Source organism: Lynx canadensis, chromosome A3 (genome assembly GCF_007474595.2).
Source record: "Lynx canadensis isolate LIC74 chromosome A3, mLynCan4.pri.v2, whole genome shotgun sequence".
Classification (NCBI taxonomy): Eukaryota; Metazoa; Chordata; class Mammalia; order Carnivora; family Felidae; genus Lynx; species Lynx canadensis.
The window spans coordinates 75585427-75599940 of record NC_044305.1 but is presented as its reverse complement, the minus strand read 5'-3'; the positions used below and the strand labels follow the sequence as shown (position 1 = coordinate 75599940).

At 36.4% G+C, this 14514-nt stretch overlaps 1 pseudogene; it reads left to right on the top strand.

The window, feature by feature from the left end:
• The first annotated feature begins 293 nt into the window (after nucleotides 1-293).
• LOC115511237 lies at nucleotides 294-11985 on the top strand (annotated as a pseudogene).
• The last annotated feature ends 2529 nt before the right edge of the window (nucleotides 11986-14514 follow it).

Sequence of the window (14514 nt, the reverse complement as noted above, 5' to 3'; positions counted from 1 at the left end):
TGTTGCGATAACAAAACACACGGTCAAGGGGGGTCTAAATGGAATTGCATTTTATAGGCATGCAGAGATCGGTATGAAGTAAGACATGCACTCTTTGACCCCTGGAGGCTCTCTCTGACAAATGATGGGGCTACATTTTAAATTACAGGAGATTCCAATTACTGTGAAATTATGGGGCTCTGTGAGCTCCCTCTATGGGCTAATTTAACGTCTGCAAATTATATTTCCTCTTCTTCCTCTTTTTTTTCTTCTTCCCATTTTTCCCCCAACAAAGCCTCTGTGTGGCCTCTGGGATGGGGCGGCCGCCTCAGGGCCCTGAGGTTGTGCTCCTTGGAGCGTGTGCAAGATGGCTGCCCCAAGGCTGTTTGAAGCTGGCGCGTTTGAAGCTGCCGCGCGTGTTTGAAGCTGCGGCATTTGAAGCTGTCGGGCTTGAAGCTGGCGCGTGTGTTTGAAGCTGCGGTATTTGATGTTGCTGAGGACGTTTGTAAATTTGAGACAGACTTTAATATTGTTAGACGGTAGGGGAGTCCTTTTCAACCCCCTTTTCATTTTTTTTTTTACTTGAACTTTTTAAAAAGTTTTATTTAACTTTTTTTTTTCCCCCCACGATTTTAACTACTTATGTCAGCCGAGGAATGCTGTGATTCACAGCCATTATTGTAAGGAGGCTGTTATGTATTTTTAGTGCTGCTGGGACCATAGGAATTCTTGAGTGGCTTTGACTGGATACAACAATGTGGAGAATAATCCCAACTGTGAAAAGTGCTACTGTGGCCACAGAACAGTACAGAATAATTTTGAAACAGGGCAGTCTCCTTGTTGCTTTTAGAAGAAGGCCGAGTGTGCCCGCTGTTGCATTTGCAAGATTGATGAGTGTGGAGGTAGAACAAATGTATGTGAGTAGAAGAAGTTGGGGATGCAGAGGTGTACGAATTAAATTCGCAGTGTTCCAGGAGCTAAGCATTTTGTAGTTTCTTCCTATTATTTCCCCCTCTAATTTCTGTAAGAACCGGGGAGAAAGGTGGATGTTATTATGAAACAATACCGTCAATCCTTTGGACAATACTGTAAAAATGAATGGTGCATTATATGGAGAGCATCTACTTTGAAAATGTGAGAGAGAAGGGAATGAGTATTGCTGCTCTTGGTAAAGGAAAGAAAACAGATGCTTATCCTGCGGTGTGTACATTGGGGTTTGGGACACACTTTGCTTGGAGGAACCCTAGATGTAGAAGTGACAGAGATGGAGAAAAAATTGGAAGGAGCCATGAGTCATCAGATCCAAAATGGACTAGATGAGAAACGCTTTGGTTTGGATACACATAATTTTCCACCTAATTCCCAGCCTGGCAACATCATGTACTTGCCTGGGGGGTTGATGAAATGACCTGTTCTAATGTTGTCCGCAGTTCTTCCCGGATACATCGTTTGGGATAGAAAGTGCCTTTGATGGGCCTGCCATCAGTTTTTTTCCCCCCCTTTGGAAGTACAATGTTCTGTTCTGCTGATGATCATTCTTTTGAAAATTAAGTAACAGTTTCTTGACATTAGCTGTTTGACCACGCTCGAACCTGTTTCTTTACGTGATCGTCATTAATTTTCTTCATTGGGTAGAACTTAAATTCTACTTTTCAGTCATATTTGGATTGTATATCTACCCAGGACTGAGGTGTTTGGTTCAGTATTTTGTTCATGTTAGCAAAGGTCTACAGTTCCTTTAGTTCACAGAAAAATCTATGTATTAAACCCGTATCATTAAAATTGAGTTATTGTCTCTTAATCTGGATGGAACTGGCTTTATTCTAATAAATAATTTAATTGTGTACTTTACCTGTTTAAGAGTAAGGTGTTGTGTCTTGCACACCTTTGGAATGATGAAAGCGTTTCCCATGTCTTCATAGAACAGATGATCTTAGACTTTATTTTCTTGCAAATACTTGTGTTTAAGGATTTCCCTTCATTGGTTCAACATTTCCTATTTGGTAGGAGTAGAAATGAGCTAAGTGTTTTCTTTTGTATTGTATAGATGCATTTTCTAGTCCAACTTTTCATTATCAGCTCCTGCAATTGTATTCCTTTGAATCCATGCGTCTTTTCCATTCTAGTAGCTAATCATCTTTTATAGTGTTGATATTTTACCAAATTGGTATTTTGAACTTCATAAGAACATTGATGTCATTCAGTGAGAGCTAAGTTCTTACAGACTCTCAGTCTAATGTACTAATAATCTATTTAACAAGTCATTTTATAAATTATAAGATATTAAAAACTAAGTGACATGGGACAGATACAGAAGTAGTGGCTCTGCACATTTGACTCATACTGTTTTGGAACTTTGTTACAAATGTTGATAACTCAAGGAGAGAGGACATGATACACATACAGGAGCTGACAGGTGCATATACCCGTGTATGTATATTTATTTTTTTATTTTTTTATTCTAAAATCTTCCTGACCAGATCAGATTTTTTCATATTCCTCAACTTCTGTGACTCGTTTGATCCATATTATTGCTTTTTAAAGTTTAGACTTTTTGAAAAGATTTTCCTACTCTTCACCATAATTTGGTCTATACAGTCTACTAATTTACATTTGGTGATAAAATAATTGCTTGAGAATAGTTGAACACACATGCTTAAATGAGGACTACATGCATTTGATTATACATTTGTGTAAGCATAGCCAAAGAGAAAGAATAAATGTTGTAAAGCTGTTATATCTTTAATCAGTTTAATCAGTCAGGCTACATGTTCCACATCACTCTTGTTCCTTGCTGGTTTGTGCTAAGAAGTTACTTCTTATTTAACAATTTTTACTGTGATTTTTTCCACATACTTTTTCATGTTCACTCTTTTCATTTTGTTTAATTAAAATAAATTGCAGATAACTTTTCTTTTTAATAGATTTCCACACATATGTGCTTCTTTCAATAAACTCCACAAAATAAAGGCCATTAATCCAAATAATGATTTATCTTCCGTGGCTCTGTAGTTATTTCTCTTTTTCTGTCTTTAACTTGAGTGTTTTCTCCTGTGTCTGTTTTCTCTGCCTCCATCAATGTTTTTTTTCCATCCTACCATGATGAAGTTTATAATTTGGCACCTGTGGTAGAGAAATAGTAAGAGTATTCAATCCTGAGCTGGATCCAAGGTGAAATAGCAATTTCTACCACACAGCACTATGACCCATTCTTTGGAACTCTTAGTAACAGTGTCTCTGTTATAGAGCCAGGTTAGTGTTAAGCTATTCATCCATAATATCATATGGGCTTATTGATTTGATTTATTAATAGTTATGAGATTTGTTACGACCTCACGTTGGTTTTCCTTTAAATGTTTCATCAGTTATCCTCTTTTTAAGGCAAATACAGATTAGAAATTTACACATAAAATTTCTATTTTTCTTTTGCATTCCTTGTTAAAATCAGCTTTATTGAGGTATTATTTACATACAGTGAAACTTATCTGTTTTAATGCATATTTCAATGAGTTTTGACAAATGTATATACTGTGTGACTAGCGTCACAGTCACCATATTGAACATTTTCATCATTGCAAAAATGTCTCTGCTACCCGTTTGAAGTCAATTTCCTACACTCACCCCCTGATCCCCAGCAACCTCTGATCTTCTTCTTTTTGCTATAGTTTTGTCTTTTTAAGAATTTGGTATCAATGAAATCACAGAGTGTTCTTTTGTGTCTAGCTTCTTTCATTAAGTGTAATGCTTTTAAATTTCATTCATGTTGTTGCATCATTAGTAGATTTTTCTGTGTTATTGCTGAGTAGTATTCTACTGTCTCAATACTCCACAACTTGTTTATCCATTTACCATTTGATGATCTTTTCTGTTCTTTCCAATTTGGATGATTATGAATAAAGATGCTAGAAACATTTACATACTTTTTGTATGTGTGAGCCTAAGTTTTAATTTATCTTGGGTAAATATCTAGGGGTGGGATTGCTGAGTCATGTGGTATACATATGTTGAATTTTATAAAAAGAATATTAAAATTTTTTCCAGAGTGGATGAACTATTTTGCATTTCCACCAGCGATGCACAAGAGTTCCAATTATACATCATCATCACCAACACTTGGTGTTGTTAGTCTTTTTAATTTTAGCCATTATAATGAGTCGAGTATATATTTCTTGTCAATATTTTTTTCAATTGCAATAATTTACTGCTGTTTTACCAACTTTATTAGTATTACAATATCCACTTGATTGCATTATGCTTTTATTTTTTTCACGTGTTATATGCTTTATACACTTGTTCTTTTGAAGGCTATAAATATATTTTATTTCTTACTTTTTTTTAGTACTGAATAAGGTAAAGGATCTAAAATCCAAATACACATATAAGCAGACCAGAGTCTTGAGCAAGCATGTTAAATAGTTGATTTTTGTCTTTATTTTTTGAGAACGAGGAATACAATATTTGAAGAAGGTTATGTCTGACTTAAGACCCTGGGTATTTTTGGTGTCTATTTACTAGCACAGAAATTATAAATAGGATTGCATAGTTCAAAAATACTAGAACCTGATTTTTCAATAACTTAAATTTCTCAATAAATTTCCACACATCTTCAACAACTGAAAGATTCCTATACAACTCAGCCCTGCCATTTCCTAAAATGGCTCTGTTTTTATTCTGTGCCTCATTAGACAGCTTAGAGAACAGTGTACCATTGCCCGTTAAAGAAGCCACTTTTATTTAATCCAGTACCTACTAACATTTGTCAGAATTGGTGATTTTTTAACCTTTTTTTTTATAGCACTAACTGTTCTCAGATCTCCAGCTTTGTTCCCTGGATGTTAAAAAGACACATGGTCACTTTGTTAAAATCTTTCTTTAAAAATCCAGTGTAAATGAGAATCATCATCATCTCTATCACCCTATTCTTTTCCATCTAACAGTGTTTCATTTCAATATGTGTTGGAACTCTGATTTTTCTCGCTAAAGCTCAGTTACTAGTTCAGGATTATTACTTGGCTAAGTAAGATTTCTTTCACTAAAAAGTTTATATAGCAATCAAAATTGAATGCTAATGAGTTGCATAGCTGTGAATTCCCTTTTCTCAAAGAACCATACCTTAGGAGTCAACCCTTATTTCAGAAAATGTTTGTAAGATGATCTTTAAACCTTGGTTAAAATATATTCATTCTCTCATGTTATTTTGCTGAGTTCTGTGTTTGAAGGCAAACAGGATTTCTATACAAACTTCCCAGTTTTTTCAGATCATACTTAAGCAATATGATACTACAAAGTGATACTACAAGTTCAGTTGCTGCTGGAATCATTAATTAATCCAACATCTTGGGAAATTCATTCTTAGTTCACTGAAGGGCTTCCTGTTGATGGGAGGTATTTTTCCATGTCACATTTTCTCATCTTTGTTGATTTTAAATCTGGTATTTTAGTAACTAAAGACATTGAGGATGTTTGCAGGTAATAGATTGAATAACAAAGCTAGAGAATTGTGGATATTTTTGGTTACTTTTTACTAACGGTTTTACAAATCAATTTCATTTTTCACTATCTGTGTTCAGTTAATAATTTTAACCCAGACTGTTACATTTTTTCCTTAGAAATACTGTGGAAACGTAAGGGACTGGGATTTTTTTTGACATTTGGAAGAAAAAAATTGATGATAAAACAATATCAGAAGCAATTCAAGTTACAATTTTACAGGATTCACTGTACTGAAAATAAAGGAACACACTTTACAAAGATTTTCTTTTAAAAGTGGTTTAGTATGAAAATTCAGTGGTCATTTCTTAGTTTTAATCAATATTCCATACTCTAAAAACATCTGGGTTTTGTAGGTGAACTAGCTGGCTTAAAAACTGACTTAAACACTTCTTCAAACCTGATATTTATTTATTCCTTCAGATCCTTTGCATTTTGATTTCGGGCTGATTGAGAAAATCCCTAGTACCTGTTCTTAGGTCATCATTCAGTATATCTAATAAATCACCAAGTGCACAAATCTTTATGCTGGATTTATTATTTTTTTTCTGGAAAGTCAGAATGTGTTTTCTAAGGAACATGTACTGTGTGGATTTTTCTGGTGTCTAAATCCCAGCAACTAGGGGTAATTCTGAGTATTTGCTTATGCCCAAATCCCTAAAGAATTCTTGTATCTTACTCTTCCATAATGGATATCTTCTTAGTCCAGCCTAAATCCTCCCTGGCAATTTGCATCACAGGAACCCCCACATCTGTTGTATAGTAGGGTTGAATCCAAGGGAATTAAGCTCTCCCCTTAGGAGCTATTGCTGTCATTCATGCTACACAGAGGGGGGGCATTCCTGCCTTCTCTCTAACTCCAACCCCATTGCCTGGCCAGGAGAATTATTCTTAATAGTGTCTGATCCAGAAAATTAATTAACTATTTTAATACACAGTGCTTTTTAAATGTGATTTGGAACACTGTGGCATTATCTAAATCTAAATCTTTCAGTAGGAATTTTAATATGGGTGTTGTCTGATGATTTTTGATGAGATGAATTTTGAATTTTATTTTGAAATTATCTCTTATTTTAAGGAAAGGAATCTGTGGGAGAATCTGTATTTACTTCTTTTGCTGATTACAGATATTTGTCATACTATACTTTTGATTATTTATTTGCCATGTTCTACTCTGGATTACTTCATCATTGTCCTTGTGAAAAGTTTATAGCTTATTTCTTCCAAATTATGTGTGTCAGAATTGATTTTAAAGTAACTTTTTAGAATAATTTTTTGAGTGAACTGCTTTCATGCTAAGAAGTTAGAAAAATATATATATCGAAATGTCCCATTTAAGATACAATGAAAATACAAAATATCTTGATATACAAGAAAAAACATGTGGGAACTGGATAATGAAAATGGTAAAAGTTTGCTGAGACCTAAGAGACAATTTTATCAACTGAAGATGAAATATATTAAATGTTGCCTGTTCTTCCCATAATAATTCATAGAACTGCTATTACTTAATAAAACCACAGTGAGTTTTCTTTTTTTAATTTGCCATAGTAAGTCTAATATTTATCTCTTAATGAGCAGGGGCAAATAGCCAATACAATTGTCTTATAAATTATAAAGCTAGAATACTCATGACAGTGTCATTTTGACAAAACAATGGAAAAGAAGGAATATCAGGACAGATTCAAATATGTAAAACTTTATTGTGTTGGTATTATAAATGAATGGAAGAAGGTTGGATAGTTAAGAGGTGACCCAGGGACAATTGCTTAACACATATGGGGATAAAATAAATTAGATCCAGCCTCACCTCGTATCATATGTCAGTATAAATTCCATAGGAGTTAAAGAGATAAATGTAAAATAAAAATATGAGATCTCTGGAAATTATAAAAAATAGAGTTGACTGGCTAATTTAGTAATGATGAGTTTTAAGCATATAAATAATTTTAAAAATCACAAGGGAAAATCCATAGATTTGACTACATGAAAAATTAATAATTTTTGAATCACAAAAACCAATACCTGGTAAAAAAAATAAATAAATAACCTAAAAATACTATTAGCAGCAACTATTTCAGGTGCTTTTCACCTTTATGGACATAGAACTTGAAGGGGAGCAGATTTTGTCACCCCAAAATATGCCACTTTGGCATGACAATTATTTTGAGTGAAAGGCAATCAATCAAACTCAGCAGGTGCAGGAAAAGCTCTTTACCTCCTTATTCAACTACTTAAACTTCCATTGGAAGGATGCCTGTACCAGGAAGAAAGCTAGTACCAGAGATCCCTTTCTACCTAAGAAGCTTATCTACAACAGGGCAACTTCTGCTTTCCAAACTTCTCCTCTTATCTTTCTATAAAAGTTCTTTCTCCCCTCTGTGTCCCCAGATCCCTACCCCTTTCCTTAGTCCAGGATGTTATATATACCTCAATCAGCTGGCAGCTTCTAGAGTCTTATATTTATAGGGATTCTGTACATATGTAATTTTGTTTGTTTTTCTCCTGTTAATATGTCTTACATCAATTTAGTTATTAGACAAACTGAAGAACCTAGAAGGGAAGAAAGGAATATTGATTTTTCCACTATAGACTCTTAAGTTAATAAATAAAATTCAAATTGGAAAATGAACCAAGAACAAGTTTTAGATGAGTCATAAAAGAAGAAATTTTAACATAGTTAAAAAAAGTTAGCTTAACTGGAAATCAAAATTATGCACCCATTAATACACCACTCAGAATTAACCAAAATATTTTGGTGAATATTCTTCTAGTCTTTGTGATCTATCATATCGCTATCTACCCGTTAGCTGATTTATTGATTTATCTATCCATATATCTACTATCCTGTATCTAACTTTCCATCAATTTAGCCCTATCCACTCATACATAAATGTGACATGTACTTGATAAACATATTTTTCTAAAAGGGATTATACGGGACACATTGCTTCTAGCTTTTTTCCATTTATTATATTTTTAATGTCTCACCATGTTATTATATTTTCTTCTGCAACATATTCAATCTTTGTTAATATTACAGTGTGTGGATATACCATGACTTACTTGACCAAGTTCTCCTACTGGGTATTTACGTTGTTAATGGTTTTTCAGAAGAGATTGCTGAACATCATTGCACACATCAGATTATTTCCTAAGGGTAAATTTGAAAGGTTGGATTTGCAATATGCAAATATTTCAGGCTTTTGTTGCATGTTCCCAAGCTGTTCCTCAGAAAGATTTGAACTTTTACCTTTCCACCAGCAGTGCATCAGAGCAATTATTTCTCAAACTCTTGGAAGCATTAATATAGTTAACATTTTATGTAAGTTAAATAGATTGGCAATATCTTATTATTCTTTCACTTTGCATTTTTGTTTACTAAAGTGATAAACTTTTTTATGTGTTTATGGCCATTTTCTTCTTTTGTGAAATTTCTAATCATGTCATTTTTACCCATTTTCTTTTGACAGTAATCTCAGTATTGATTTCTTAAACAATTTTTTAAGTTTATTTGTTTATTTTGAGAGAGAGGGAGAGAAAACATGTGAGCAAAGGAGGGGCAGAGAGACAGGGAGAGAGGGAGAATCCCAAGCAAGTTCTGCACTGTTAGCACAGAGCCTGATGTGGGGCTTAACCAATAAACCACAAGATCATGACCAGAGCTGAAACCAAGAGTCATTTGCTTGACCAACTGAGCCACCCAGGCACCCCAGTATTGATTTGTTTTACATTTGTACTCAAATTAAAAAATTAAAAATAAATAGAAACTTAAAAAAACATAAAAGTTATGTTGATATTTAGGGTAAATATGCCTTGAGTTATGTAGGTGTTTTTTAATATACAGAAGTTTTTTAAAAAGTTCAATCAAATCTGTCAATTTTTTTCTGTATAATTTCCACTTTCAGTGATGTGATTATGAACTCCTAGCAGATATCAGATCATATTAACTTAACTAAAATGAAAGAATATTTTGATTCATCTATTCCATTTTTCTGCAAGTTTATAGTTGAATCTTTCATTATGGAAAGCATGATGAATGGAATATTTTATCATAAAGCCTTAACGGAAAACTTGGGACCACTTGATTTTTAATTAAAATGAATTCTGTGGAAAGATTATATTATAAATATGACTTCCCAGTGACTTCTCTTAGTACTAAAAATTGGGCTTATTGGAAGGGTTGAATTATACTAAGATCTTACGGAAGTTAGATATAATTATTTTTAATGCTAACGTTTCTGTGCATAGAATTTTTTGTGTATACAATTATTCTGGGTTTGAATAAGTAACAACTCCCCTGGGTTTTTGTTTTGGGAGGTAATTTTGTTCCTGAACATTTAAATTTGGAAGGTTTAATTTATCCTGAAGATTCTGCTTTGATTTTAGAGGAGCAGATCTATATTGGTCAGGTGAGAAAAATCTCAGGAGCTGAAGGAAGGGGAACTAAGTGATCGGTACTGAATAAGTAAACTGAGAGCATATTATTTCTGCTATGGATTAAAAGGTCTTATTTGGGTTCCTGGACCCAATTCCAACGTATGTGTGAGGGCATCCAGCACAACACCAAGCAGTCTTTAGAAACCAGCAGGGTATCTGAGAATTCAACTGAATTCTGACATTAATTACCCGTAGATAGCACCATATTCCACAGGTTGAGGGCTCAGTCCTGTGCAGTACCGTCCTCCCCAACCCCACCCCTGCTCCAAACCACCACTTCAGACTCTAGTCTCCAGTCACAAGCCCAGGCTGTTGCAGGAGCAGAGAGAAGATCCCAGATGGCTCTGAGCAGCCCCACCACCACCACCGGCAGAGTTACACAACCCAGTAGGAGCCACAGATGCCAGAGCAAGCCCCAGTTACCTTCACCGTGACCATGAGCAGGGAGGAGGACACCCAGCAGCGCCTGCTGCCCTGCCCTCAGGAGCTGCAGACCCCAAGCCCAGCACCTCTTCCTCAGAGTGGTGTGGGGGGTGGAGTCCAGGGAGCCTCATTTTGGGTGGTGCCTGCCAACTGAGATAAAAAAGGCATTGCAAGGAAGATCTTGGGAATAGTTAAATGGTTCAATGTAAGAAACGGATATGGTTTCATGAACAGAAATGACACCAAAGAAGATATATATTTGTATACCAGACTTCCGCAAAGAAGAATAACCCCAGGAAGTACCTTCTCAGTGATGAGGGACCCTAAGGCAAGCTGGGGGCCAAGCACAAGCCAGCATTACCACCCCTGCCCCCACCCTGAGGTGGGAAATGTGTGACATTCCTCAGGTACTCCTGGCTGCCCAAAGACAAAGGAAAGGACAGAAAACAAATGGTTAAACTGATAGAGTAGTAAATTATAAGAAAAAGGCAATCTTATCAATAGTCTAATCTCCAAAAACCTATAGACTCAGTTTCCTGGAGTGCCAACATCACCCTCCCCTCCATAGTGATGTGGGGAACAAAGGCAGAAGAAAATGGCAGATAAAATTGAATTTCCTTATAGCCTGTAGCCCATTGACAAATACTTGAGGCAGGCAGGAACTCCCTACTGTCTTAATGTTAATGCTTTGTTGGAGAAAAAAACAGCCTTAGTTTGACAATAGCTAGGCCTCCAGTAATCTGTGAATCTTTAGCATATGAAAATATCTTTGTAAACTTCCCTTTTGACTTTACCTCCTCTGGCCCTGTAGTATATAATGAGCCACTCTTCAAAATCTCAGTTAAGCTCTTCCTGCCCACGGTCCTGTCCCTGTACTTTAATAAAATCACCCCTTTTGCACCAGAGACATCTTCAGAAATTCTTTCTTGGCCATCAGCTCCAAACCCCATGAACCCCATCATCACCCCAAAACCTCACCATCAACATAGGAGACGGAGAGACTATAGAGTTTGATGTTGTTGAGGGAGAAAAGGGTGCGGATACAGCAAATGTGACAGGACCTGGAGGAGCTCCAGGGCAAGGCAGGAAATACTCAATAGACCATAACCTTTAAGATGCTCTCCATGTGGCAGGGGTCCTCCACAAAATTCCCAGGAGAATTTAGCAGAATAGGGAGAGTGGGGAGAAGAACATGAGACAGGAGAATGCTCCTGAAGGCTAGGCCCAACAGCGTTGCCCTGCTGCAGGCAAGGGTTCCCAGTTTACTACCATACAGAGACCCTGTGCACTTCAACCCACCACAGTATCCCAACTCTCCTGTGGAGGGAAGGGTGATGGAGAGAGCTGACAAACAGAGTGCAGGGGAACAAGGTGGACCAATGATACAGAATATGTATCAGGCTACAGACCACGATCCTGCAGGGGTCCTCCACACTAAGGACAGCTAGAGAGGACAGCAATGAAGAAAATAAGGAAAATCAAGGGCATGAGACCCAAGGTCAGCAGCCACCTCAACACAGGCACCTCCAAACTTCAGTTCCCAACACGGACACCCAGAAAACCCTAAATAACAAGATGGTAGAGACAAAAGTATCTGATCCAGCAGATGAAAATTCGTCCCCTTTGGAGGCTGAGCAGGGCCCAGCTGAGTAAATGTGGGCTTACCACCATCCGGTTTAGTCATCCAAAAAGAATTGAATATGAAATTCCAACAACAAATGAACAAAAGATTGGAGCTGAAGACCATGGCTTGCTTTTTGCCCAATGACTACATTAATAGAACTATCTGCATTATCTATGCAGCATGGGGTTTTTATTATTTTTACCTAAGGACATCTGTCTTTTTGGTAATGACAAAAATTTTTTTGTTTTTAAATAGAAAGCCTGTTTTTTTCTCAATACACCTCTAAAGATTTTTAAATTGTTTCATATGTGGTCAAGCTGAGATTTTTTCAGAACCTCATTTTTAATTTCTTTTTTTTAAGCTGCTGCACTGATTTTTTTAATGTTTATTTATTTATTTTGAGAGAGAGAGAGAGAGAGAGAGAGAGAGAATGAAGGTAGAAAAGCAGAGAGAAGGGGAGAGAAAGAGAGAGAGAATCCCAAGCAGGCTCACATTGTTAGAGCAGAGCCTAGATGCGGGGCTGAAACTCACAAACCATGAAATCATGACCTGAGCGAAATCAAGAGTCTGATGCTTAACCAGCTGAGCCACCAGGCACCCCTCATTTTTAATTTCTAATAAAAGTTTGCAACTTGATTTTTTTCAAAAAAGTCAACAAAGGGCAAGTGCCTGTTAATAAAGATCTTAAATATTACTGAATAATAATAATAATAATAATAATAATAATAAATTTCCTAGGGCAGCTCACAGAACTCAGGAAACCCATTTACTAACTATATTATTGCTGATTTATCATAAAAGGATGTATGTAACTCAGAAACAGCCCCATAGAAGAGATGTGTAGGCAAGGGCACAGAGCTTCTATACCCTTTCCATGCCTCCAAGTGTCCCTTTTTCCCAGCACCACCATTTGCACATCAACCCTGAAGCTCTATGAATTCTGTCCATTGGGTTTTTATGGAGGCCTTATTACATAAGAATGATTGATTAACTCATTGGCCATTGGCAAATGATTTAACTTCCAGCTTCTCTCCCCTCCCAAGAGGTCAGCAGGGACAAGACTAAAAGTTCCAACCCTCTATGACAAGGTTGGTTCCTCTGGTGACCATCCCCACCCATCCTTAGGTAATGTAGGGGTTTTCCTAAAGTCGCCTTGTTAACATGACAAATGACACCTTTATGGCACTCAGCACTTAGGAAATGCCAAGAGTTTTAGGAGCCTCTGCTGGAAATGGGGACAAGGACCAAAAATATACATTTCTTATAAATCTCAATATCATAGAAGTTTACTCCTATTATTGGGGAATTTACAATGTAAAGTTATCATAATCAATAGGTTAGTGAGGAAGCACAATCAGTATGCTTGGATTGTTTTTTTTTCTAAACTATACAATTCTTCCCCTCCATTTTACTGGACATTTGTGAATTACTAGCCAGCCTCATGTGTGTTTGCTTTTAAAAGAGTATGAGTATCAATGTTCTAGCAGTGAAAGCAGTTCATTTTTATTGCCTGGATCCTTTTAAAAATGCAGATTAGATTCAGTAGATTTTGTTTAAGGCCTGAGATTCTGCATTTCTGTCAAGTCTCCAGGTGACATCACTGTGCTGGTTCATGGTCTCCTCTTGAGTAGCAAAGGTTGAGAAATCTGGATTGATTCTTCTGGTTCTGTATAAATAGAGTAGTAGGCAAATGCATGAAATAGTAAAATTTCAATACAGTGCATAGTTGAACACTTTGAGGATCAAGTGAAGTCCATTATCTTGATTTTAAAGGATCATGATAACTTGTAGGTTTCAATTAGATGATGGCAGCTGTTTTCTGGAGAAACAGGTGGGACAGACATAATGGGGCTGGTTTGAGTAATAAGGTCTTTTTTCCTTTCAACTTCATTGAGATATAGTTCACATACAATGCATATAAGTATTTCTTGAGCCTTACATGGATATAAATTCTTAGCCATCCAGTGTTAGAAATAACCAGCATTAATAAGGAAACATTCTGAGCCACTACCAACTATATGGAACTAAACAATGTTTTTTTCTTTTTTGCTACTGATCTGCTTCCCCCGATGGGAGTTAGCAAGAAATAGCACTATGCATTCCTAGCACACCTTTTCTTGGCTTCCCTTCAAAGGAGGAAGTGAATATAAGGTTGGCTCTGAGCTTTTCTGGAACCCTTCACGTGGGGTTGGTAACACAACACATCCAAAAGAACCTGGTGAGTCAGATCAAGGATTTGTGCTGAAAAGCAAGGGGCAAGCAGAAGGATGACAGGAGCCAGAGCTGGAGGCTATGGGTGGGGATGGATCACCCAACAGATGGTCAAGGTCCATGAAAGCAAGAGCACGTGCCAAAGCTGCAGTGGGTAGACTGCAGACAAAATTTAGACCTTCAAGACTGACTTGTATTCATCGTTTGGGCACATGTGTGTTTTTTTCCTGATTATAACAATAAATCATGTTCCATGTAGAAAATATGGAAATAGAAAATATAAAGAGGGAAAGCCTATCATTAAATCATATCATCATCATAATATTGCATAATAATGTAATTGTATC